Source organism: Equus caballus, chromosome 14 (assembly GCF_041296265.1).
Source record: "Equus caballus isolate H_3958 breed thoroughbred chromosome 14, TB-T2T, whole genome shotgun sequence".
NCBI classification, from domain to species: Eukaryota; Metazoa; Chordata; class Mammalia; order Perissodactyla; family Equidae; genus Equus; species Equus caballus.
Window position 1 is genome coordinate 75,241,097 of NC_091697.1, and position 26,680 is coordinate 75,267,776.

Here is a 26,680-nt window from a genome sequence, read left to right on the forward strand (position 1 = left end):
AAAGATGAGGAGTTAGCAGTAGTGATTTTGTTTTTCCAATGAAAAAAAGGATGCTGTGTTATGAAGATGTTAGTCTGAAAGACAGCACTGGAAAGGTTGTGGCACTGGACAGAGGGGCATTTAAGCATTTTAGCATCTTTCTCTGAAGAGGTGGAAGAGAACAAAGCAAGTAGCAGCATAGGAAGTGGCCACTCTGGGCTGTGGTGTGCTGTAGGCTTCACAGCTAATATTATATTGACTGTCACCAAGGAAATAATTGGACCTGGCAAGGCTACAGGGTGCCCCTTCTTTACTGAATAAAATTAGGTTGCTGGGACTCATAAATCATGGATGAAATGCTAGAGCTAAAAATGGCCAGTAAATAAAAACCTGGAACACAAATAAAGGTCACTTCCAAGTCCTGGCTGTTTGCTGTATGCTGTGGTCACTGTTCAGTGGGCCAGTAGCCTTTTTCTTTTTAATTGAACTTTTTGTTTAGAGATAATTCACATGTAGTTGTAAGAAATAATGCAGAGAGATCTTATGTCCCTTTAACCAATTTCTCTCAAAGACAACTTCCTGCAAAACTGTAGTACAGTATCACAACCGGGATGTTGACACTGATGTAGTCAAGACACAGAACATTTCCATCACCACAGTGGTTCCTCATTTGCCCTTTTATAGCCACATCCACGTCTCTACCTCTTTCAACTCTTCTTAAACTGGCAACTACTAATCTCTTCTTTATTTCTATACTTTATCATTTCAAGAGTGTTGTATTAGTGGAATCATACCTTTTGGGTTGGCTTTTTTCACTCAGCATATTTCTCTGGAGATCATCCAGAAATTATTAATTTTGATGAAATTCAATTTATCGATTTTTTTGGCTTTCCATGTTAAGTCAAAGCCAACCCCTGGGGTCAGTCCTCTTGTCCGTTCTTCCTAGCCCAACGCCCTGGAGAGACGGACTTTGTCAATCAGTCAGTCTCCAGGGGTGTAGCTTCCCTCTAGCAATTCTCACCTTTGAGTTATTTAACAGTCTCATTCAGAAAGTCAGATTGGATCCATCAAGGCAAAGGTGAATTACAGTGAACAGGCACTAGGAGACCACAGGCCAGTGTACAGCTGGGTTATGTCCAGTGGAATTGCTCCACCAAATAAGCTTCCCGACCTGCACTAGCCCAGACCTGCACAATCCTGTTGGGCCAACGATGAACCTACTTCAAGGGCCTGAGGAACGTTTATTTAGCGTGTTCCTAATTGCTCCTTGAAGAATTTTTGTCATGACTGCATTAAAATCCTTGTCAGATAGTTCTAACATCTCTGTCATCTTGATGTTGAAATCTGTTGATTGTCTTTTTTCAGTTTGAGATCTTCCTGGTTGTTGGTATAATGTGTGATTTTTTGATTGAAACCTGGACATTTTGGTATTATGTTGTGAGACTCTGGATCTCATTTAAACCTTCTTTTTTTTGACACCACTTCAGCAGGGGAAGGGGGAGAGTTGTTACCTAATTACAATCTGTGTCTCCAAGGAGTTGTTAGGAAGAAGGGGCAAGAGGGTTGACCCCATGAGTTGGCTTTGGTGTTCGCCATCCCTTGGGACCTTAATATTTCTTTAGCATCCTGGAAGTGGTGGTTCTCAATCCTGTCTGCCTATTAAAGTCATGCGGTGGAGCCAAAAGCAACAACCAAACATGATGGTCTCTTCCTCCCACCTGAGATTCTGGTTCAGTGGGTGTGGAGTAGAGCCTAGGCATTGGTACTTTTCAAAAGCTTCCCATGGGATTATAACCTGCAGATAGAGTTGAGAGTTACCACTCTGCTGACAGAACCTGGGTATTGAATATCACGTGGTGGTTTCCTGCATAAGGCATTGGTCTGAAACTCAGAGTTTTGGATATAGCCATTCTCGGTGGTGGGGAGATGCGAAAAGCCATAGGATAAACTTGGCTTATTTTCTTGGGGTACCAGTTTTGCCTGATAGAAAAGTCCTATTTTAAATTACCTTGCAAAAAAAAAAAAAAAATCAAAACAGATCTTTTGTGGAATAGAATCTAAAATCTGCATGCATTTTTAAAGAAAAAAAGACCAGGTAGGACTCTAGAGAAAGCTCACATTTGTGGGGAGCCCCAGCACCAGAGATGTGTGTTTACAGGGCTCTGCTACTGGGGTTACTTTGGTGGAACTGTTTTTTTCCCCAAAGATTTTATTTTTCCTTTTTCTCCCCGAAGCCTCCTGGTACATAGTTGTGTATTTTTAGTTGTGGGTCCTTCTAGTTGGGGCATGTGGGATGCCTCCTCAGCCTGGTTTGATGAGCGGTGCCATGTCCGCGCCTGGGATCCGAACCGGCGAAAGCTGGGGCCGCTGAAGCGGAGTGCACAAACTTAACCACTTGGCCACGGGCCCGGCCCCTTGGTGGAACTGTTTTGAGATGCACCATGAAGGCCTAGGTGGCAAAATATTGCTGCCTCTGAGTGGTGTTTATAACTCTTATTGTTATAAACCTAGGTGACCAGACTAGTGTGAGGTTTTATAGTATCAATCATTTTTATTTAAAATATTTTACCCCTTCTCATTATCTTTAACTGTCAAAGTATCCATTCCCCTGAATGCTTATACTTCATAAAACTTGGTTGTTGTTGTTTTGGTCTGGAGCTCTGCGTGATGAGGGTCCCATGGCTCTGAATTCTAACCTTAGGAAACACTTCTCTTCATTGTTAGAAGGTTAAACCAGGGAACTCTTGGATAATGAGAACATTCTCAGCCTTTTTGTTTCCACTCCCAATCACTGTCAGCGTAGATGAACTCCTTTCTTTCTGGCTTACAGTTGATAACACCAGTTTAATAGTCTTGTTGGGGACCTGAGGTATTCCATGGGGATGCTTCTGACATTTGAAGAATGCCATTTATTTGTGAACTGAGTGCTCACTCCACACTAATGATTCTCTTTGTGGGAAGTTCTTGCAGAAGACGGGTGCTTCCTGCCCTGCAGGGTTGCACTCTGGCAGAACTGACAAGTGTGTACATGAGTTGTTCTCTTTGACTACATATTAAGTGGAAAATGGATGTTTTTCTCTTCTTCACATGTTAATCTGATTTTCTGGAAGTGATCCAAAACTTGATGAAAATAAACTCATGTAATTTCAGCACTATAGAAACCATATAAACATTCACTTCAGCATTTCTTCATTAAAACTTAAAAGCTAGATGCTATCTTTAAATGGGATCGTGGACCTTTCTGTGGTTGATGATGTGCTTGTTTCATTTTATTCCTGAAGAACATGACTTTGAAGCTGGACTCCAGTGGCAGTATAGCTCAAGTGGTTAAGAGCATGGGGACCGTGGCCGGACTGCCTGGGTTCTAATCCTGGTGCTGCTCCTTGCCAGCTGGGCAAGTTTCTTACCTTCTTTGTATCTCAGTTTGCCCTTCTATAAAATGGGGATAGGATTTTTATGAGGATGAGTGAGTTATTACATTGAAAGCTGTAAGACAGTATGTGGCATATAACAATGAGTGCTCAATAAATTAGCTTTTTTTATTGTTTTAATGGACATAAGATATAAGAGGCTCCTGGTTTCTGCACACTTGACATATATATATGAAAAGGAATTCAATTCCAGATTGTGCAACAGGGGAAGAGCAGACCACATTGGAGCAGCCAGTGATGGCAGTGGAAAAGGAAGCATGTAGATTGGTTCACAGGGTCTGAGGAAAAAAAAGAAAGGGGAACTGTGGTGACAGGGAGCTGGCCTGAGGGGACCCTGGGGATGAACGTTGCAGGAACTGCTTGTCTTGTCAGCTCTCCATCCTTCCGTCCCATCTGTCACTGTGACCTGACCAATGTTTGCCCCAGGCCGAGGGAACCACAGCCAGCAGACTGGAAGTGGGGGCATCCCCACTCTCCCTCCTTTATTGGGCAGATGGATGGAGCAGGAGTCCCTGAGTCTCTTACTCGGCCTGCAGTGTGAGGATCTGTATTCTTGGGCTCTGAATTTATATCTGAGTATATTTTTCAGAACAGACATTATTATTCCTTGTTATTAAATTCTGTATTGCTCTAGAAAAGAGTAGAATAAAAATATTGATGTTATGTCAAGGATTTTAAGGGTTCAGTAAGCAATCGAGGGCTGCCAAGTCCTGTCACTTCTACTTCCGAAATTCCTGTCCACCTCTCTCCACCTCCACTTGTACCCCTTTGTCAGGTGCCATCATCTCTTACCTGAACTGCTGTAATAATCTCCCACCTGTCTCCTCTACTTCCTTCCTTCACCATTACAGTTCATTTCTTCACTTAGTAACCAGAGTGATTTTTATAACATGTGAATTGGGAGTTGGGCAGCTTCTTAAAATTCTTCAGTGGCTTCCATTACACTTTGAATAAAATCCAGACTCCTTCCCGTGACCTACAAGATCTGTAAGATGCATAAGGTGTGATCTGCCTCTTTCCCATTCTTTCCAGTCTCATCTTGTACGACTCTCCTCTGTACACCATTCCTGGTCACACAGGTCTTTCATTTCTCAAGTGCATCCTGTACTTTTCTGCTTTAGGGTCTTTGCACTCGTAGTTCCTCTGCCTGGAAGTTTCTCCCCTCTCACGACTGGTGCACGCTCAGCTCAGATGACCCCTCCTGAAAGGGCCTTCCCTGACCCCGCTGCTTCTTTCCTTCCTGATAATTATGTGATGGCGTTCCGATGAGCAGAGCAGCCAGCTGTCCGTGCCTCAGGTCATGCAACAGCATCTCCCAAGGAGTGGAGAGAAGCAGACCGAAGCGCTCCGGATCTTGAGCACTGCCCGTGTCAGGGTTTTGGCCTTGCTGGATTTTTTATGTCTTGTTTTTGCAAAGATTGTGGAGTCTGTACTATCTTAAGAAACCACATATCTTCGACTCCACTCGTTTCATAAATGAAAATTATTTCTAACAGCTCCTTTGCTAATTAATAAACCTTTTGTTGCATTTTAAGATAATATTTAAAGGGCTCGGCAGGAGTGTGAACTCTTGATAACAGTACTTGAAATACCAACTAATGGCTGCTAGGGTGTCAACAAAAGGTGTCAATAAAAAGTCTTAATATGTAAATACACACAATATGCATTGTTTATACCAAAGTTTTCCTAAATTACAGAAACTACAGTAGATAGGAACCCTGTCATATTTCTTACAGTATCTCCACCATTTAAAATAGTGGTTAGGGCATGATAGGTGTTGCATGAATGAATAAAACTGTCTGTGATAGAAAAAGAAATCTGTGTTCTAAACAACCAGCTTATGAACTTTTGGAGCATGACTCACTTTTTTTTCCTTTTAAACCTGAGAGACATTTTATTTACTTTGCCACATCACCCATCATGGATGTCAGTGACTAAATCATGTATCTCCTCAGGAAAACAGAGCACTATTGAGTGACTATTATATCCTATGGAGAACCATAACTCTCTTCTAACTTGAGCATTTATAACTTTAAAAATCAACTTTTTTCTAAAAATCCATGAATATTTTTATTTAATCTAGATCAAATTGATAACTGGATTGGTTATCATCAGTCAAAAATGTCTCATTTGATTAGGAGGACATTTTATAAATATGGTAAACTGAGCAGATCCATCACCATCTCCATGCTTATGAGTGCTACAAAAATGACAGAAAAAAAAATTTTTAAGGAAAAAATATCCTTAAAACTTCAAGAAAGATATAGAATGCCATTAACAAACTAAACTGGAATAATTCCTGAAAGATGGAGAAGTTACCAGTTCTGTAGAGAAACAAAGTGGATAAAGCAGGAGCACAGGATTGCTACAAGGGTAGAAATAGTTCTGGAGACCTACAAGCCAGAGTTGGGGAGCATCGGGAGCAGGTTGGTGCCTTGGGGTGTTCTTCAGAGATGAATTCAGAGCTAGGAGGCCTGAGAGTCTTCCCCAAGCTTCAGTGGCTTTTGCTCCAGGCTAAAGTGGGGCCAAGCAGTCTGTGCCCAGGTGAAACTGGGGACTCCCAGATAATAAGCTGCCCTGTCTCCCTCACAGCATTCCTGCTGCCTCCCAGAAATGACCAGAGGCAGGCTGGTAATTTCTCAACATAATGGAGATATACAATGGAGATAAAGCAACCATTTGAAGATTTTTGTAAATATTAAGTAAGTGAATATAAAAAATGTACCAGCAATAGCACACGGTGTTCGTTATATAAATAAGTGGTAATAGAGCCCCAACTTTATAAATGGTCTATTCAGTGCCATGTAGATACTAGTAAGTACTATGAGGCATCAGCCTCTCTATCGAGTAGTGAAACATATGTGAATGAATTAATTTAGCTTTTTTGGAAGTCATTTCATGAGCCACATTTTTTTTTTTTTTTTTTAAAGATTTTATTTTTTTTTCCTTTTTCTCCCCAAAGCCCCCCGGTACATAGTTGTATATTCTTCGTTGTGGGTCCTTCTAGTTGTGGCATGTGGGACGCTGCCTCAGCGTGGTTTGATGAGCAGTGCCATGTCCGCGCCCAGGATTCGAACCAACGAAACACTGGGCCGCCCGCAGCGGAGCGCGCGAACTTAACCACTTGGCCACGGGGCCAGCCCCCATGAGCCACATTTTTTGACATTAATCTAGGATCAGGTTATCATAAATCATTTGATATAAACACAACATTTGAAAATAGTCACAAGATTTATCGCTATTTCAAATAAACTCCCAAATACATTCATAAGTTTTCTAATTCATTCACTAAAGAAATTCTATGTCTAGATCTGATTATGCATCTATTTCTTCAAGTCCCTGAGCAGAAGAACATCTACGAGAGAAATAACCTTCCTTTGAAAATCTGTTGGAATGGAAACAATGAAATATACTAACTTGATTTTTAATATTGTTTTATTGACAGTCATAATGAGGGAAAAGATAGTATTCTCATGGCTCATCAAAGCTTCTGCCTCCTTCAAGAATTTTTCTTTAGGTCTTCTTTCTTTATCAGTAATTTGATCCAAATCTGAATGGTATTCAGAATACCCATAAAATGTTTTTAATCTTAGTAACTTTTGCTTTAATAAATCCAATTACTTTTGTTAAGATTCCTTGACCCAGCAATATTTCCTGCGCCTCTGTGCTATGTTGTGCACCAGGTACAACTGAACAGGACGTGGTCCCTGCCCTCTGGCATCTTACAGGCTGTTGGAGGCAGCATACAAACGGTGACTTCACTTAATGAGGCCAAGGAGGATTCCTGGAGGAGATGTCATCTGAGACCAGAAGAGTGAATATGACTTTTTCAGGGAAGGAAAGGTATGAGGAGAATTCCAAGGAGATCAAACAGCATGAGCGAAGACACAGAGGCGTGAGATAACAGGGGGAATCCAGGCAGGTGACAGTAATTAGCTCTGTATTACTAGAGAGTGAAGACAAGTATAGAATAGGTGGGACATGAGGCTGGAGAAGTAGATGGGCTTGGAAAGGGAGAACCTTTACGCTCTGTATGCACAGTTAACGTGAGGGCTTTTTAAGGGTTTTGACTAGGTTAGTGATAGGCATTTGTGTTTTCAGTAGCTCTTGCAGGGCTGTGTCAGGGAAGTGAAATTAAGGAGGTTCTTACTAGAAGCAGGAAGCTCTGTTAAGAGGCTTTGCAGTGGTCCAGGTGAGAGATAATAAGAACTAGTACTAGGAAAGTCAGTGTGGAAAGGAAGGAATGGGTTTTAAAAATACTTAGGAGGTAAAACTTGCAATATTTGGTGATGACTGGATGTTGGAAATGAGGAGGAAGGAAGAGGTTAGGAGACTCGAGATTGCAGGCTTGACAGACTAATGGTGACTGGGTTACCTTTGGGGCATTTGTGTTGAGTCTGAAACACAGTGGACAACAAGCAGCCATCTAAATATAGGTCTGTACTGGAGAAAGGGCTTTGGAGCCTTCAGTGAAAGGTGAGAGTTACAACTGTGGAAGTGGGTAAGAATGCTTAAAGGAGAGCTGGGAGGGTGAGAATGAGGGCAAGGAGGTTGGGGGCATGGAAGAGAACTGGAGACACAGGGGTGAGAAGGCAGAATGACGGAGGCAGTAACAAAAGATAAAACCATTAGGGACAGCAAGGTTTAAGAAGTGGACAGTAAGCAGGAATGGTCAGAGAGCTTGAAAAGAACCAAAAAAGAAAGAGTGACATTATAGTAGTCATGGGAAGAGAGGTTGATGGTGTGAATGGTATGAAACAGGCAGAGATATCCAGCAAGACATGGGCTGAAATGAATTCCGTGGATTTAGCACCTGTAAGAAATAGATGTCCTTTGGGAGAACAGGTACTGTAGAATAGTGGTGTCGGGCCTTAACTCAAGAGAAGGCGGGGTCAAGGATAGAGATGAAGGAGGGCAGAACACCAGCAGTCTCTTTCAAGTGAGAGAAGAAAAGCAATGGGTAGTAGCTGGAGGGACTTACGGAGCGGCCAGGGAGGTTCATATTATTTACAGATTTGAGTAAGGGGGGTGTGTGTGTGTGTGTTCACACATATATAGACTAGAAAGAAAGAGCAAGTCAGTGGGAACGAGATGGTGATAGAGAAGAGGAGACAACAGATGGGGCAGGTACCAGAGGAGGGGGAAGGCAGCAGTATCAACCGTACTGTGGAAGGAGTGGTCTCAATCAAGAGAGAACTGATGCTCTAAGACAAAGATGGGGAGGAATAGAACTATTTTACAAGTAGAAGCAGAGAGATGAGATAGGCATGAAGACTTCCCGTTGAAAGCCCAATCTGTTTTCAAAGTTTACGTTTCATATCTTTAAAGATAATATTCATTGAGTGTAATAAGATTAACAAAAGACTTAAAAGCTACAAAAAATATTCATTGTTCCTTTGCTGCTTTTAAATTTTGTACCATAAGCTTTATGAGCTGTTTTTTGCTCCAAAGTAGTCTCTGTACCAACCCATTTTGATAAGTTAAATACAATTGTTGATCATCTTCTTTTATAAATAACAATATTAAATCATCTGCTTTGTATTCCTGGTAAGGTAAACATCCCAGTTCATTGCCACACCACTGCAAAGATTTGATTCTGGGGGATGGTATTTGGTTTTCTTTATTTGATGGAGCAGGCAGTTCACGGTTTGTTAAAACAGCTGCTTGGGCCTTCATTGGCAGCACAATCATAATGAAATGTAAATGTCATTCCTGTGGCCCTCCAACCTTTCATATTTTTATTGTATTTCTGAAAAGAAGAATGGATGTTTTTATTAAATGCAAAGGCATCTGTACACAGCACATTCAGTTGATGAATTTGTTAAGCATTTACCATGTTGCTCCATAAGGTGCTGGTGTGGTAGGGAGTCGGAAGAAATAGGCATCTCCCTGTCCTGGAAGGAGCTGGTGATGGAACCATACCAGATGGGGAATGTGGAGTGGTAAATCCCTTAGAGAAAGAAGGCAAGGGCACCAAGGCAGGAGGGCAGGGCAGGGCAGGGCAGGGCTGTATGGGAGCTTAGGACCTTTACTCAGGGAGATTTATGCAAATAGTGGGTGATAAGGAAGATAAGTTGAGTGTTTACATAAACATAGAAGCACTAGTGACTGATTAAAGATCTTGGAGACAAAAGGTTTTGTATGCTCTTAAGCAAGAGAAATTATTTGAAGAAATGGAGTGAAATGTAAATGAAGTTTTGTTTTGTTCTGAGTTTATCAAGAGTAGATTCAAGGTCCAGCACTGGAGCTTATGAAGTATTGGGCAAGATGATCCAATGGTTAGGGTTTTACTTGTTAAAACAGAGGCTCTTGCCCACGACCATGGGTGCAGCTCTGTCCTGTGTTGACGTAAGGGTGTCGGGCAGAAGTGAGTCATCAGTCTGGTTGTTGAAGAAATCTTGGAGCCTCTCTGTAGTTACAGAGCAAGTCCTGATGGGCCCTTTCTCTAACGAGGGAGGGCTATCCTCACCTGCCTCTGTTTCTGAGCACTCTGTCAGGGTCAGGCTCAGGCTCAGTGGTGTGCCCTGTGTGTGAGTTATCCCTGCAGCAGAGTCGTGCTGTGATGGACTCAAGTTCCACCCTGACCAGTGGCTGAGGTGGGCCTGTCCATCTCTTTCAGATATACCAGGTGTGCCTACTAGGAGGTTTGTGTGCAGGACTTAAGATTCTTTCTGAAAACCACTATCCCTGCCTTCAAGGAGTTCACAGTACAGTAGGGGCGATAAGACACACAAACAAATATCAGAATGCAGATAGCCATATGAAGGCTGTGAGCTTGGCTTGTTCTCCTTCCTGAACTGCAGTAGCTTTCATTTGCCCCTCCAGATCCATTCTTCATCCTAATCTACCCTGCTCTGTGCCCTGGGACGGTGACCTATGTGGGCAACATCAGTCCTTTGACTTCCGGTCTCCTTGGTTCCATCCAATGAGAGGCACTAGTAGGGTTGGAGGGCAGGAGGAGGTGGGATGTCTGTTCCCCAATCTTCTGACAGGTGGCCCTTTCCATTCACTGTTCCCTCTGGGTTCTGGCAGTGCCTTCCTCCCTTGCTCCTCCAGGTCTGGTGTGGAACAGCCCTCCATGGTTGCTAGCCCCAGTGTACTGTACCATCTCAGGTTGGTTTCGCTGCCCACGCCTTTGTAGACAGCTCTGTGATTAAACTCTCCTCAGTTATTCTGTTGGTAATGCTGTTTCCTACTGAGACCTGACTACTTTCTTTTCTTTTTCTAAAAATGATTAGAGACAACTTTAAAAAAAGGATAAATATACTACAATGAATAAAACTGGAATCAAGAAAAAAGAGTGGGCAAAAGTTGGGAGTACAGGGGACAAGAGTCAGTACGATTTCTGTAGTTGAACTCTAACTTTGAAGTGCTGCCTGGGACATAGTAGATGCCAGCTTAGTTTCTCCCAGCTTTCCCTAAATGTGTCCTTGCACTTAGTCTTTCTCAGGCTCACATTCCCCAGGGTCTTTTTGATTTGTCCCCCAGGGACATTGTTGAACTTTAGTTTCCAGTTGCTTAGGTTCTCTATCTGCAGTCCAGATTTTAAACTTGCAGTTTACTTCTTCCCAGAATCGTGCATTTTTTTGTTCAATAAATGGGGAGAGAAAGGCCAAAATTTTTGCCTTGTACTTTGTCCAATCAGAAATCTTTGAGCTGAACATTTTGAAATCTGTTGTTTTCAAGATCAAAGCCTTATGAGAAAAATGTAAAAGACAAACCCAGATTTAGGGATATTCCTCAACTCAGTACTTCTCAAAACTGTCATGGTCATCGAACTTAAGGAAAGTCTGAGAAACTGTCACAGAGCAGAGGAGGCTAAGGAAATGTAATATGGTATTCTGGATAGAGTCTTGGACATCAGGGAAAAACTGGTGAAATCCTATTAAAATGTGGAAGTTTGTTTATGGTAATGTGTCAGTGTTGACTCCTTAGTTGTAACAGGTGTACCCCAATAATGTCAGATGTTCATAGAGGAAACTGGGTACCAGGTGTATGGGAACTCTTATCTTTGCAACTTTTCTATAAATCTAAAACTATTCTAAAATTGTTTATTTAAAAAGTCAGTAGTTTAATATGGAGGTAAGTTGATAGTAAATCAGAAATACTTTATTGTTAAAATATTTACATAAAATTTTTTTTCTGTGCACAACTTTTGGGGAAGATAATATTTGGACCCAAAGTGAAGCATAGAATTCATGAATCTTCTGCACACTTCAGGCCTATTGCCATCCTATATTTTTGTCTAGAATATTCATTCATAATTTAACAAGCATTTATTAAATATCTGCTTTTTGCCAGGAACCAAACTAGGCTTTGGAAATAAAGTAATAGAGACAGACAAAGTTCTTCGTAATTGAGAAATAGGTATTTTTAATTTTGTTTTTCTGGATATTTATCTAATTCTTTGTTTCATTTATTTTACTTTAGCACATAGTATTGTATGCTCACGTTAGGTACTAAGAGTTCTATGAATTAAGGGTATATATATTAAATTACATTTAGACTTAATATACATATGCTGCATATTTATTTTACTCTTTATGTCCAATTTAAGAAATGAAGCTAGACTTAGGGATTATATTTAACCTTAGATAGAGACAGAAATTATGAATTGGGAAATATTTGTGTTACAAATTTATTTGATGCAGTAATTACTACAGAAAAGTACTTAAAGTCTGGTGAAAGAATGTTCAAGTATTTCCTCAGAATCAGGATTTAGAGAGAAAGCCTTCTTTAAAAAATCAGATAAATTTGGTAGGGGGAAAACTGCATATCTATAGTGTGATTTCCTTTTGAGTACAATACTTATGAAAAAAGCCTCCCTCCTTTGAGTTTCTCACACCATTTGTCTTACTTTCAGTGAGAATGCGCTCCTACCATGGTGTCTGTTGAGTAGGAATTTGGCAATAATGCCAATGTTACTGATGTTAGCAATTCCAGATCAATACAATACAACTGAAATTTAAGCTTTGTAACTAATGTGAACATCATAAATGTTCTACATATACTAAATAAATGCATAATAATACTGGCACAAGTTCATTATTACCTTTCCTGGAATCTATGTTGAATTTGGTTTTTGAAAAGTACACTTCACTATTGAATATCTTTTTGAAAGTTCCACTCTAAAAACTTATGCAACTACAGCATAATTAGTTTCAGTGGTGAATGAGTCTGTGATTGAAGTAGGGGAAAGCACTAACGTGCAATTTTGATAGAAACTGCTGAATGCGCATATGGCTGCTATGTAACAGTTTAATTTTAAACTGTAAACCTAATATTTAAAGTTTTAGACTATAATAATCAAAGATACAGATAAAGCCATCTATTGCTCTTAGAAAATATCATAAGCCATTAGATCCGATTTGGGATAAGCCCTCAGACTTGGTATCATTTTTACTGCATTTACTATTAAAAAAATGATGTGTTGTCTTAAGGATGGTGGTAATGCTTTAAAGAGAGGGGTAAAGACCGTTGTTAATGATTGCTTTGGGGAACTTAGGTTGAATGCTGGAGACTTATCGTTTGTTCCCGAAGGTTTAATTGTCAGCAGTGTCTACATTAACCTTAGCAAACTGAGGTCAATGGTTTGGTTGACTTTTAAAATTAATGGTCTGTTTGTTTTATAAATCTAAAACAGGATCCTTAGTCTAATGGTAGCCTAGCCCGTTTGGTTTGGTATTGCCAACAAGCCCAAGAATGTAAATTAGTTTACCTTGATGGCTTGGCTTATCAAGAAGAAAAAAATGTCTCTTATTACATTTTTAGAATCAGCATCTTTTATTTTCTCTGATAATTACTTTTACAAATGTATTGGATTTTTATTGGATCTGTAGCCTGCATAAACAGTGTTTTAAAAAAATGTATATTTCAGTGATTATAGAGTTCAAATGGATATTTTGAGATTTGAAACATGGTATGTTGAGATGGAAAGTGAAGATGTTATATCATAATCATTTAGGGGAACTTAAAGTAGTATATGATATATCACATATTTAAAATAACCTATTCAAGGCTTTCAAGGACATTTTTCCTATTTCTTGAAACTGAAACAGGAAGTAAGTTGTTTCAGGTTCAAAACTCAATCAGTAATTTTTGTTCCATCAGTGTTAAGATTAGAGAGTATAAGGAAGTGAAAGCTTTTGAAATCAGCTACATTAGATAATTGGGTGCCTCTGGATATGTAGGAAGACGGAAGTTTCTCTAAGCAAGCACTCCACTGAAAATTTGTTGAATTACTTATCTGGTATTCTTTAGCTTTGCTGGATCACTGACCTATTACAGAACCTGGGGAAAAAAAGGAACCCACTCCAGATTCTCTTCTAAGTAATATATATATTCATAAATTTTTTAAAAACAATTTTATCGAGATGTAACATACAGTAAAGCACACCATTCTTAAATATACGGCTGGATGAATTTTTACATGTAGATACAATTGTGTGAACACCATCCAGAAAGAACAAGCTACAGAATATTTTCAGCACCCCAGGTGGCTCCCTTGTGTCCCTTTTCAAACAGTACCTCCTTCCCCTCTCCATCACCCACCCAGAGCTAAATCACTGTTCTGACTTTTAGCACTGTACATGAATTTGGCCTGTTTATGGCATTGTGTAAATGGAATAATACAATATATACTCTTTTGTGTCTGGCTTCTTTCACTTAGCATAATGCTTTGGAATTCTTTGATGTTATTGCCTGTAGCAGAAGTCCTTTTTTTCAGTTTCTGCATGGTATTCCATTGTATGAATACAATTTATCCATTTAACTGTTGATGGACACTATTTAGCTATTACAAATAAAGCTGTTTTGAGCATTCTTGTGCATATCTTTTTGTGAACCTATGCACCCTTTTCTACTACATGTATAGCTAGAAGTAGAATTACTGCATCATAGGGTAGTTATATGTTTAGCTTCAGAAGATACTGATGAAAGTTTTCCAAAGTGGCTTTGCCAGTTTACACACCAACTAGCAATATGTGAGAATTCCACTTGCTCCGCATCCTTGCTGATATTTGGTGTTATCAGTCTTTTAAACTTTTGCTATTCTAACAGGTGATTTTTTCCCCCGTATAATTGCAAGGAGGTAGTTCTCCTAATGATTAATCTTGGACTCACATCAGGATCTCGGATTAAGAACTTCATTGCTGAGTGACAGTTACTATATCTGCCTCTGGGTGAAATTATCTCTTCTAATTTATTCACAATTCTATAGGAATATTCTGTAACCTAGAAACTAAACTGTAAAGTTAACCACCATGCTCAGTCCTTCTTGAAATGGATGGAGAAAGGAGAAATGAAGAAAGCAAATTACATGGGTACATGTGTATTTAAGTAAGTTGGACATATACAGTGAGGACAAATCATTACCTCCTCCTCGGTAGAAAGGGTCCAGTGTGGTCCATCTGCCCCAAGTGGCTGGCTAATCCTCCAGGGAATGTTGCCATCTTGGGCACTGAGGACTGGTTTTTCCGATTGGCAGATTCGGTACCGTTGTTGGTTGGAGCCAGGTTAGCCTTTGTGAGAAGTCCTTAATATTGAATCCATATATAGCCTCTGCTGCTGCCACCATGGTCACTTCTGTTTGGTCTAATGAGGAATCACTGGGGTGGCTGGTGAAAGAGGCTAACTGACATGCACAGATTTGTAATTTAGTTGACCTGGTGTTTGAGAGGCCCCTTTGCAGTGGAAGGCCTTTGGTGTACATTCACATGGGACAAAAATATTTTTCACACACAGCGCTCACTCTGAGAGGTCCATCCATATACATCTTCCCTAGATCCCCTTGTACCCTCTCTTCCAGTATTATTTCTTGCCAAATCCTTGACCCATCCAGGTTAACCATTAGCCTTTGCCCATGACCCAGTGTAGATCCGTAATTCTGGTCATTTCTCAGTGTAGATACAGTAGACAAGCAAATGCAGTAATCACAGTTCTGTCTGCTGGGACTATTTCTCTTCATGAAATATTTCAGGGCCACTCTTTTTTTTTGTTGTGTTGAGGAAGATTTGCCCTGAGCTAATAGCTCCGCCAGTCTTCTTCTTTTTTGTATGTGGGATGCTGCCATAGCATGGCTCATGAGTGGTGTAGGTTCATGCCTGGGATCTGAACCCATGAACCTGGGCCATGAAGCAGAGTGTGCTGAACTTAACCACTACACCATGGGGCCGGCCCCACAGGGCCACTCTTTACTGGAGTTGTAAGGCTGCAGCAGGCCACCTTTGCTGGGTGCCTGATATCATACAGACATCTCCAGACCAGGCCCAAGTTTCCCTCTCAGTCAGCTGGTCATAAGAAACTCTCCATGAGGATGTAGGTATGGAAATACAGTAGAGGTATCTGAGCCATCTGCTCATGCAATTTCGTGTGCCTTGTAGACATGCTTGAGCCTGATCTCTTGTAGACCATTGCTTTTTGGTGATGGATTGCTTTTGCACAGGCCCAACCTTATGACCTGGAGGGTCAGATAACATTCAGATCATCATGGGCAGCTTGGGTCACATGGTTACTTGATATCCTTTAGTCAGGCTCTGCTAAGGCCTAGTTGCAAGCCAGGAGTCATTTCTTAAAAGGACAGTTGTCTGCAGAAGAGGGCATGGCTTTGTTCCAGAACCTTAGATGTTTGTGCTGTGATTCTCTGGATCCTATTGAATTCAACTAATTGGATCTGCTGCTGTGGCATAGCAGTTCGTGCTGCAGACCAGACGTGCTGCATAACCATCTCTTGCCCTGGGCCCTACTCAGCCTACAGACTAGCTAGTAAGGGATTCAGCATAGCATGTTTAAATGTGTTACATATTGTCTTTAAAATGCAAAGAGACACATAACTGTTGTGCCTCTTTTTTAGTAGTAAGCAATTCAAGGCTCAGCAGCTTGCATTTCATTTTGTAGCAGGTATTCCAACATGTTCCAGACCACTGGATCCATCCAGTAGGATGGTCTGTAGGATGTGAAGCCTAGCAAGATCTCAGCCTCAGGCAAGAATGTGAAAGGTATTCTTGACCTTCCAAAATAAAAGCAAATGGCTTCTTGTGTTCCTTGCATATTGGGAAAGTGTTTTCCAGATTAGTAGCTTCATATTAGGTGTCAGGGGCTAGATGTGCTCCAGAAAAAGGTACCTAATTTGGTAAATTGGCCACATTGGAACCGCTGCCTGAATGGGTTTATGATAACCCATAGCCATTCTCCAAGATCTATCTGCTTTCTGTACAGATCAGAGAGAAATTAAACAGAAATGTAATAGGAATTACTATCCTTGAAAATTTCAAGTTTTTGATGGTGGTATTAAGCTCTAGAGTTTTCCCATGGATGTGGTGTTTCTTCAGGTTTGCTATGCTGGTAGGGAGAGAGAGTTCAGGGTCTTTCACTTGGTCATTCCTATCATCACAGACCACAGTCAGGGAGCCATTGTGGGAATGTTCTCAGTGATTGAGTATGTTTACTCCAATAATACATTCAGAAACTGCAGAATAACCATAGGGTGGGTCCATGAATTTGTTGGCCCCACTGTGAGATGGAAGAGGCCCAAACACCATGAATCACTTGACCACAGTAAACTTTACCTGGACTGGTAGACAGTGGTATTTTAGGTCCCTAGGACTTAGTGGAGCTCTAACTTTTGAGAAGTAAAAAGGTAAGCATTGCTCTCTGAGGGTGTCAGAGCAAATAGAATGTGTAACGGTTATGCTTTTGTTTCCAGCTCCAAGATCTTAGTATAGCTCTAAGAGAGCATCCCTAGGGGGTAGTTAAGGGATAACAGGCGAAGGAGTGGAATTCTCCATGGGTGGGGGTCTTTTGTAAAAGGTAGTCCTGCGGGGCTTGTAGTTGTGTTAGGAGAAGGTTTGGAAGAGTGTTTTTGTTTTCACACATTCTTTTTTTTTTTTTTTTTTTAAAGATTGGCACCTGAGCTAACATCTGTTGTCAATCTTTTTGTTCCCCCTTCTTCTCCCCAAAGCCCCCTGCTATATAGTTGTGTATTCTAGTTGTGAGTGCCTCTGGTTGTGCTGTGTGGGACGCCACCTCAACATGGCCTGATGAGCGGGGCCACGTCCACGCCTGGGATCTGAACCAGTGACACCCTGGGCCACCAGAGTGGAGTGCGCAAACTTAACCACTCGGCCACGGGGCTGGCCCGTCACACATTCTTAACGCTCTCAAACCTGGCTCCTAATGAGGAACCAGAAATGAACTTCATCATGTTGGAAATTGTATTTCAACTGTGAAACTCAACTTGTGTCGATACATAAACACATTTAGCACTCCATAAGCATGTGAAACATCATTTTCAAGTGTGAGACATGCTTGTAGAAAAGAGGTTGTAGGTGTTTCTTTTTCTCATGAGAAGTAACTAGCTTGTAAAGAAATTCCAGACAATTTTTATCTGGGTAGAAATCTAAACATAGTGGCGGCATCTGAAATACTTGATCTGCATGCATTGCATTGCTTAATTTCAGACACTTAAGTTGTGTAGAAACTATCTTTGAAATAGCTTTCAGCTTCTAGTAACTTACCTTACTAGTTGCAAATAATTGAATATTACTTCTTATTTGCATTTGCAAGGTGATGAAATAGATTATCTGGTAGTGACAATGAAATTTGAGTATAAATTTGTGTTCATTAAATTAATGTCTTTAAGTGAAATTCTGGAGAAGTAAGAAAAAACCCTACAACCTAAGGAATTTGTTGTTGGTCAGATTTCCCTTCCTCCCATATCTTTCTGGTCACGTTTTAGGTTTTTTTTCCCTCTTCTTTTGTTTGTTTTGGTACCTGTTCTCAAATCAAACTTTAAAAAATCCTTCTTGGGCTGGCCCCGTGGCCGAGTGGTTAAGTTCGCGTGCTCTGCTGCAGGCGGCCCAGTGTTTCGTTGGTTCGAATCCTGGGCGCGGACATGGCACTGCTCATCAAACCACACTGAGGCAGCGTCCCACATGCCACAACTAGAAGGACCCACAATGAAGAATATACAACTATGTACCAGGGGGGCTTTGGGGAGAAAAAGGAAAAAAATAAAATCTTTAAAAAATCCTTCTTGCCTTAGTCACATTTTTCTTACTTGAAGGTAATATATTAATGGCATTAGTGTTCTCTGAGACTTAGAAAAGACATAGTTAAAAATGTAAATACAACAGGTTTGCTAGAAGAGTCTTGGCATATGCTTTGTAAAGACTTCAACATCAATTAAGCCAGGTTTGAACTAGATAAATTATGAATCATAGAGTATTTCCTGTTAATCTGTGGAGAGGTGGCTGTTTCTTAGGAAGTCTTTACCCTGACTAAAATTTGGCTTTCTCCTAACACATACCTTCTGCAATGTATCACTTTGCTGGGGAGTAGGGCCTGTGTTTTTTTTCTTTCCTTTTTTTTTTTTTTGCTGGGAGAGATTTGTCCTGGGCTAACATCCGTTGCCAATCTTCCTCTTCTTTTTTTTTCCCCTGCCCCAAAGCCCAGTACATAGTTGTTGTATTCTAGTTCTAAGTCCTTCTAGTTTTTCTGTGTAAGCTGCCACCACAGTGTGGCTACTGACAGACAAGTGGTGTGCTTCTGTGACCGGGAACCAAACCTGGGATGCTGAAGCAGAGAACCCTGAACTTTAACCACTAGACCATCAGGGCTGGCTCTGGTCTGGGTTTTCTTGCCTTATCATTGCCCCCTCCAGGTTGTTTCTCTTCCCTTTATTTATTGTTCTCTCCTCTTTGCTGTTAACTTTGTCAATTTCTGACTTCTAGGTCCCTCCTCAACCAGAGTTAGGCTTTTGGCAACTCACATCCACTGTTTTCCTCTGTAGCTGTCAGCCTTGTTAACTCCAATATCCATTTGGAATTGAAATAATAACTAATGTTGAAGGAGCTCTTCTTACATGCCAGACACTATTATAAAGCACTTTTATATATAAGTCATTTTAGCCCCATGAGGTAGGTAGGTCATTATCCCAATTTTACAGATGAGGCTATTTGCTCAAAGTCACAGAACTCAAAATCAGCAGTTCTGGGTTTTGAACTCATGTAACCTGGCTCCAGAGTCCAGGTTCTTAACTGCTACACCACTGGTTTCCAAACTTGGCTGTACCTGGGAACTTTAAAAAATGCTGATGCTTGGACCTGGTCCAGTGGTGCAGAGGTTAAGTTTGTGCACGCCACTTTGGGCGTGGACCTACACACCACTCATCAAGCCACACTGTGGCAGCGTCCCACATACAAAATAGAGGAAGATTGGCACAGATGTAGCTCAGGGTCAATCTTCCTCACCCCCCCCCCCCTCGCAAAAAAGTCGATGCCTAGGACACATACCCAACTAATTAAATCAGAATCTCTGGGGAGTGGGGCTCAGGCAACTATACTTTAAGTCTCCCCAGGTGACTCCATTGTGCAAAGTTGAGAACCATTGCTCTACATCTGTGTTATTTAGTGTGGTAGCGTCTAGCCATAAATAAGCCATGTGCTTATTTAAGTTGAATTAACTAGTTGAATTCACTTCCTTGGTTGTACTTGGCACGTTTCAAGTGCTCTGTGGCCACATGTGGCTAGTGACTGCTGCATTGGATCACCTAGAGTATTTCTGTCGCTGCAAAAGTCCTGTTGGAGAGGCTGCTCTATATCATGCGACCTCCCATCCCTCAGACTGTCTGCTGCCTTGACCCTGTGACCTTGACCACTATTCTTTGTAGCAGCCCACTGACATGGCTACACCCTGGGCCTTGTCATCACCTGAAATGTGTCTACTTTGCAAAATCTTTTAACTCATAAATCCCTCTTTGCCCTGAGCCTCCTATCCTGTCCTCTCTCCAGCTCATTTATTTAGTCAGCCTCTCTGCCTACCCATTCTTCCCCTGTCAGCTTCTTCTAGGCTTTATTTCTTTTTTCCATTCAATTTTGGACCCGGTGATCAGGAATGACCTGGACACTTCCTCCAGTGTCTTCCATTTTTCTCTTTCTTTTCCTGCCACACTCACAGTGGCTAGCTCTATGCTGGATATGAAGCCATGTTCATTCTTTGCTACTCCTACCGCATTGTTGCTGGAGAAGATCGTCTGTCTTCTAACAGATGTCAGTGTAACTTCTCAGTCTTATTGGGAAGTTCATACATGCATGGCAGTCCTTTTGTTCACTCTTATATAGCTCTCTCTTCCACTGCAGTGGCTGTTAAAGACTTTTTTCACCCCCTGGCACCCCTGCTAGCCTCAGCAGAGGACCCCAGCTCTCACAGGAGGAGAACCTAGAGGCAGTGCTGCATAACGCCCTGTGCTTCCCTCCCCTCCCCTCCATCTTCACACTCTTCAGGGGCTGTGCCTATTCTTCATCTCTTCCCTCATCTCAGAGCAGAGGCCTGCTCCTTCCTAAGGTTCACCTCCCCAGCTGGTTATCCAAACCCCATCTTCCTCTATCAGGGCTTTGCCAAATCTCTCCTGTCCTGAAGTAAAATGTTTTCTTGACTTTGCATCCCCATAAAATGATGTCCGTATTCTCTTCTTTTCCTGTTTCGACAAGTTTCACCATTCGTCAGCTCTCTTCAATCTGACTCCCACGCCTGCCAGTCTTCTGAAACTGCTCCTTCTGTGTCATTAGTGACCTCCAGATGCCAGATCTGTGCTCTGCAGTGTCACTTGAAGTTGTTGCCATGCCTACTTTCCTGAAACTTTCTTCTCTGTTGGGATCTGTGACACGAGCTCCCTGGTTCTCCTCTCAGCACTCCAGTTACTTCCCAGAATCCTCTGCACACTCTTTCTGTCTCCCCATAGCCCTTGTTAACTGGACTGCAGCTATTTATGTGAATTTGGACCCTGTCTCAGTCACATCTCCTTCATTTAAAAATCCTCAGCGTCAGGCATGGCGTGTGGTGTGAGTATTGTGCTTGGTAATGTTATTGAGTGGGGCGAGCATCTAGCGTGATTCTCTACAGGGAATAGATAGCTTGTTTGGGGAAACCTTGAAACACGTTTTTGATTTGCATGTGTGTGGTTCTGAATGGACAGATGGAATCCCTAATAGATGTTTGGGAGCTCATATTGAGGTACATTTTCTTTTTCCACAGAACACCTGAATGCTTCATTAGTATCACTGGCACATCACTCATCACATACTGTCTCACTTTGCAGGTCTCCCTCACACTCGACCCCCCTCCCACACCTGCCTCCTCTAGCTGACTTCCCGCTTCCCCTGCAGGGACTCGTGGGACTTCCCAGATGTTTTAGGTTTTGTCTGTAGCCAAGAAACATTCAGAACTACTGTGTTTTTAAATCACATTTTCTAACAAAATGGCTTCCCATAAAATAGGATTTGGTCACATTATTATTGATCACATCTGGAAATGATTTTTCTTAGCAATTTATGAGGAATGTGTTCCTAGAGATATAAAGAGAAATAAATAAAACATGAAAGCTATTGCTTTTGAGGCAATTATAAGCTACTGGGAAAAGAATATATGTATATCATTTAATTCTGATACAGGCACAATACGGTAAATGGACAAAGGTGGGATGTTTCACAAAAGGTTTCATGATGGAGGTAACTTGAGGAGGACCTTGAAAGAGGGGTAAGGATTTCAACAGGCAGAGGCTAGAGTGATGATGAGGCACTTCAGGTGGAGGGAGTGACATGAATAAAGGTGGTAAAAAATGTGGCATGTGTTGGCTTAATAATGAGTATTTCACTTTGATTGATGTAAGGGCATATTGAGAGAGAAACATGGAAGGATAAGTTGAGCCAGAAAATGGAGGACCTCAAGTATTAACCTAAATAGTGCAGATGTGGTAAGAAGGTGGGGGGAGCTTTTAAGAGTTTTTGTTAGAGGAGAAGTGTGGGGTTTGGGTGCTGGGAAGATGCTCTGGCAGCAAGCAGTAAGTTGGAGGGTTCAAGGAGGGGTACCTGTGGCTGGGTGACTAGCCTGGAGAGACGGTGATACTTGGGTTTTCTCTTCAGAGTGCTGGGGTGGGAGGCAGAGGCCGCCCCTTGGCTATGCCCCACTCTGATTGGAGACTAAGACTATGGCCTTTGGCTGCCCAGCTTCTTAGACTTCAGATTTTCTCTAAATTTCTACTGGTTCAGTCTTTCTGCCACTACTCTATTCCATAGGTATTCAATTATGTTCAAATGGATGCCTAAATGTCAGTCAGCGAAAGGGAGGAAGAAGAGAAACCACTCACAAGATGAATAATTAAAAGCTGCATGAAGGTCCAACAGCATGTTTGATAGCAACACAGCAACCACCTGTTCTTGGGTGAACCTATGTAATGGCTCCAGGATGCATGGAAAGCTGTGCCTGTAGGAGATGGAATTGGTGGGGGAGTGAAAAATCTGTAGTCAAAATGTTAGTCCTTGCCTAAATTCTGCATTTTGATAAGTGGATATGAATTATCCACACTGCCTGGGGAATTACCAGAACATTCCTCAGTTTTTAAAAATTGAGCCAATTCCTTCTGAGTTTTCCTCATCCTTTTCCCCCCTCATTGCTTTTCCACCCTCAGTGCAAATGTCAACACAGTGAAACAGGCAAATAATGTCTTAGTATTGTTACAAACACTGTTTTGACCTTGTAGATCCCCTTAATGGATTGCACTTTGACAACACTGGTAAACGTGTGTCTATATCCAACTATCCTTTGGTTATTCCAGCTCACTTGTTGGCTAGCTGATACTACTTGTAGCTTTCAGTTGCTTCCCTGTTTACTTAGTGTTTCCTCACAGGACTGTGCATAGATTTTAGTGGTTCTACCTATGTTGTGGCTCAGGACACTGTTGGTTTACCGGTTTTGTGCCCAACTTTTGTTTGGGGTTAGGGTCAGATACATAGCTGGCTATCTGGACTCTTAACTGTCAAAATGGCAAAATACTGGGCATTCACCCTCAGATCCTCCTCCTTGATGTTTAGAAAGCTCTATGGAGCACTGGGGATTTAAGAATTCATATAGCTACAGCTCTCCTTTCAAAGTTATGACCTGAGAAATCTCAGAGAGGGTTTCTGTGGCTAAAACTTACTGTTAACTGATGGAACAGGAGAGTGATGATTTGAAAGTGTTGTTTCACTGGTTTTATTTTCGATTATGACTGTAAAATAACATTATAAAGTGTTGCTAGTCTTGTACATTTCTGCAGTATAGTATGCAGCTGTCGTGTCTCTGTTGATGAATCTCTGGGGCTAACATTTTCATGAAAACCAGAAGGAAGTATCTATTCTCACAGTTTGACTTCTTTCAGTTTCTGTTTATTTCTAACATTTTAGCATCTTAAATTCTCTCTTGGTTTCTTTTGTTAGGTAAAAGTATACAATTTATGTAACTTTAAAGGATCTTTTCTACCAGATGTGTTTGAAAATACAACACATTGTTATATCTGTGTGACTAAATGATTTGGCATGCAAAAAGATGGGAAATCTTGGAAAAAGAAAGCAGAAATAATTGTGGAGTGTTACAGCTAGTTCCTAATATTTCTAGTAATCTAAGATTTCTGGGCAAATGAGTTGATCTCCCTTGTCCTTATCAGTGAAATCAATGAACTGTATGCCATCTTTAAAATTAAAAAAAAAAAGTAAAACTGTTTAAATTATAAAATAGATAAATGTTTATTTTGGAAAAATTTGGAAAATGCAGACGGGTATGACAAGAAAATAAAAATCATCCTAGGTTGCCTGGAATGTGTGTACATATTGGCTATGAAGGGGCACTAGGGAACTTTCCAGGGTGATGGAAATATTCTCTTCTTTTATTGGGCTGTGGGTTACAGGGGTATATTTGTCAAAACTCATCAAACTATATTAGGATCTCTATATAAATTATACTGTGATACAAAAAAATGAAAATCATTCTGCAGTCTCTGTACCCAGGGATAGCCATGGTTAACATTTTGTATATTTACTTAGAATCTAATATGTTTAAAAAATTGATCTATACATAATTGATCTTATCACGTATAGAGTACTATAGCCTACTTTTTAAAAATTAGCATTGTCTTAAGCATTTCCAAATGTCATTAAATATAATATTAGCCACACTATATCCAAATGTATTACAGTTTTATATAATCATTTCCCTATTGTTGGATATTTAGGTTGTTACAGTTCTTCACTTTTGTATATAAGTCTTAGAAACTTAATGGCACAAAACCTTTTCCTCAGCTCTAGATATTTTGTTTATGTGTCAGTTTAATTTGGTTTGATTCTTTTAATTCAAGAACTGTGTTTAAGGGCCCCTCTGGACATCCAGAGCTTTGAGCCGTTCCATCCTTGTCCCTGCAGGAGCCTATTGTCATGTGAGCCAGGTAAAATGAGATTGAAATGAAAGTAGTAATACCAGTCATCATAGCATGTGAGTACTTTGTGTTTCAGAAACTGCAAATTTTGGCAAATAAGATAGTACTGGTGCAAATGAGGAAACAGTATTATAATTGTTACCATGTATTGAGACTTTTGTGGCACATACCATGTTAAGATATTTATAGTTATTTTACAGTGGCCCTGTGAAGTGGATATGTTTTAAAAAAATCAAACACTACAGAAGTAGACTGTATCAGTTAGGGTTCCCCAGAGAAACGGAACCAGTGGAATATGTGTGTTAAGAGAGATTTATTGCAAGGAATTGATTATTAAAGAGATTTATTGCAAGGAATTGACTTAAGCGATTGTGGGGACTGACTAGGAAAGTCTGAAATCTGTAGAAGGGTAGGCTGGATCTCGGATGTGAGCTGAGCTGCAGGTGGAACTTCTTGTAGGCATCCTCAATTGTGCTTTTAAGGCCTTGCAACTGATTGAATCCGACCCACCCAGATTATCTAGAATAATCTCTCTTTCTTAAAGTAAGCTGATGATAGACTTTAGTCAAATCTACAGACTATGTTCACAGCAACAGCTAGATTAGTGTTTGGGTAACTGGTGACTACAACTTAGCCATCTTGACTCATAAAGGTGACCATCAGACAGAGTACTTTAATGAAGTCCCCTCATACCTATGCCCCACTCTGATTGGAGACTATCCTCCCTTCCACAATCGTAACTAGTTTTACCTCATCCACAGCTTCATCCACTTTTCCTATTTTATTTTGAAGCAAATCCCAGTCATCATGTCATTTCATCCATAAATGTTTCAGTAGGTGTGTATCTCTAGCCCAGTGCTGTCCAACAGAATTTTCTGTGATGACAGAAATATTCTATATCTGTAGCCACTAGCCGCATGTAGCTGTTGAGCACTTGAAAGGTGGCTAGTGAGACTGAAAAATTAAAATTTTATTTTTATTTAATTCTAATTAATTTAAAGTTAAATAGCCACATGTGGCTACTAACTTTGGTATTGGAGAGCATGGCTTAAGAAGATAAAAGCTCTTTTTATATAACATAACCGTAATCCTATTATCTTGCCAAACCTTTAACAGTAATTCCTTAATATTATCAAATATCCAGTCAGTGTTAACATTTCCAGTTGTTTTATAAGTGTGATAAATTGTTTACCTTTTAATAGTTTGGATCAGAATACAAATAACAGCTGTACGTTGAAATTGGTAGGTGTGTGTGTTTTCAAAACTGTAGGTTCTCTTTCTCTGATTTGCTATTTATTTGTTGAAAATATTGGGCTATTTGTCCTTTTTAGATGCTATGTCCTACTCATTTTATAGATGAGTTGAAGGTTCAGTTGGGTAAGCTGGGCTCAGAGCCAGGTCTGACTCCAGAACCTGAGCTCTTAACCTTTCTTGGAATGATGATGATGGCTGTGGTGGTGGCGATGATGGCAGTGACAACATGGCTAAACGTGAGTGCCTGCTGTATATGCCAGGCACTTTAAGTCCTTTGTATGTATATCAACTCATTTCATCCCTCCAATGTAGATGTTGTTGTTGCCATCTTCCAGACCCTTCAGTTGACTTCCCCAATGTCAAATAGTAAGTATTAGAATTAAGATTTAAACTCAGGCAGTCTGGAGTTTGAATTCTTAACCACTGTGCCACATTGCCTCCCTATTGTATTTCCTTTTAAACACAGAGGATAAGAAATTCATTTTGGCTGCCTCTTAGGAATCTGGACATGTTTGAAATTACAAAGCTAAATTTTACCAAGTGAGTTTTCCGGGGCTGTTGGGAGGATGGAATCAATTAATGCTTGAAAGCACCTGAGAACCCTTAATGTCAAAGACTGTTAAGGAAAGTACTTGTCTGTAAAGTCAACTGCCTACTGATCCCAGATTCTTATTTGTGTGTTGTATTCAGGTGCTTTAAAAGGGAATCTATTCCTACAGGCCGTGTTCTGAATATGACACTTTTGTTTAAAAATACTTAAACATTGTAGAAATCC

General features: G+C 40.7%; 1 protein-coding gene across 5 annotated transcripts in view; it reads left to right on the forward strand.

The window, feature by feature from the left end:
- Positions 1 to 26,680, forward strand: part of EPB41L4A (erythrocyte membrane protein band 4.1 like 4A) — a 249,198-nt gene that overhangs the window by 38,603 nt on the left and 183,915 nt on the right. The window lies entirely within an intron of this gene.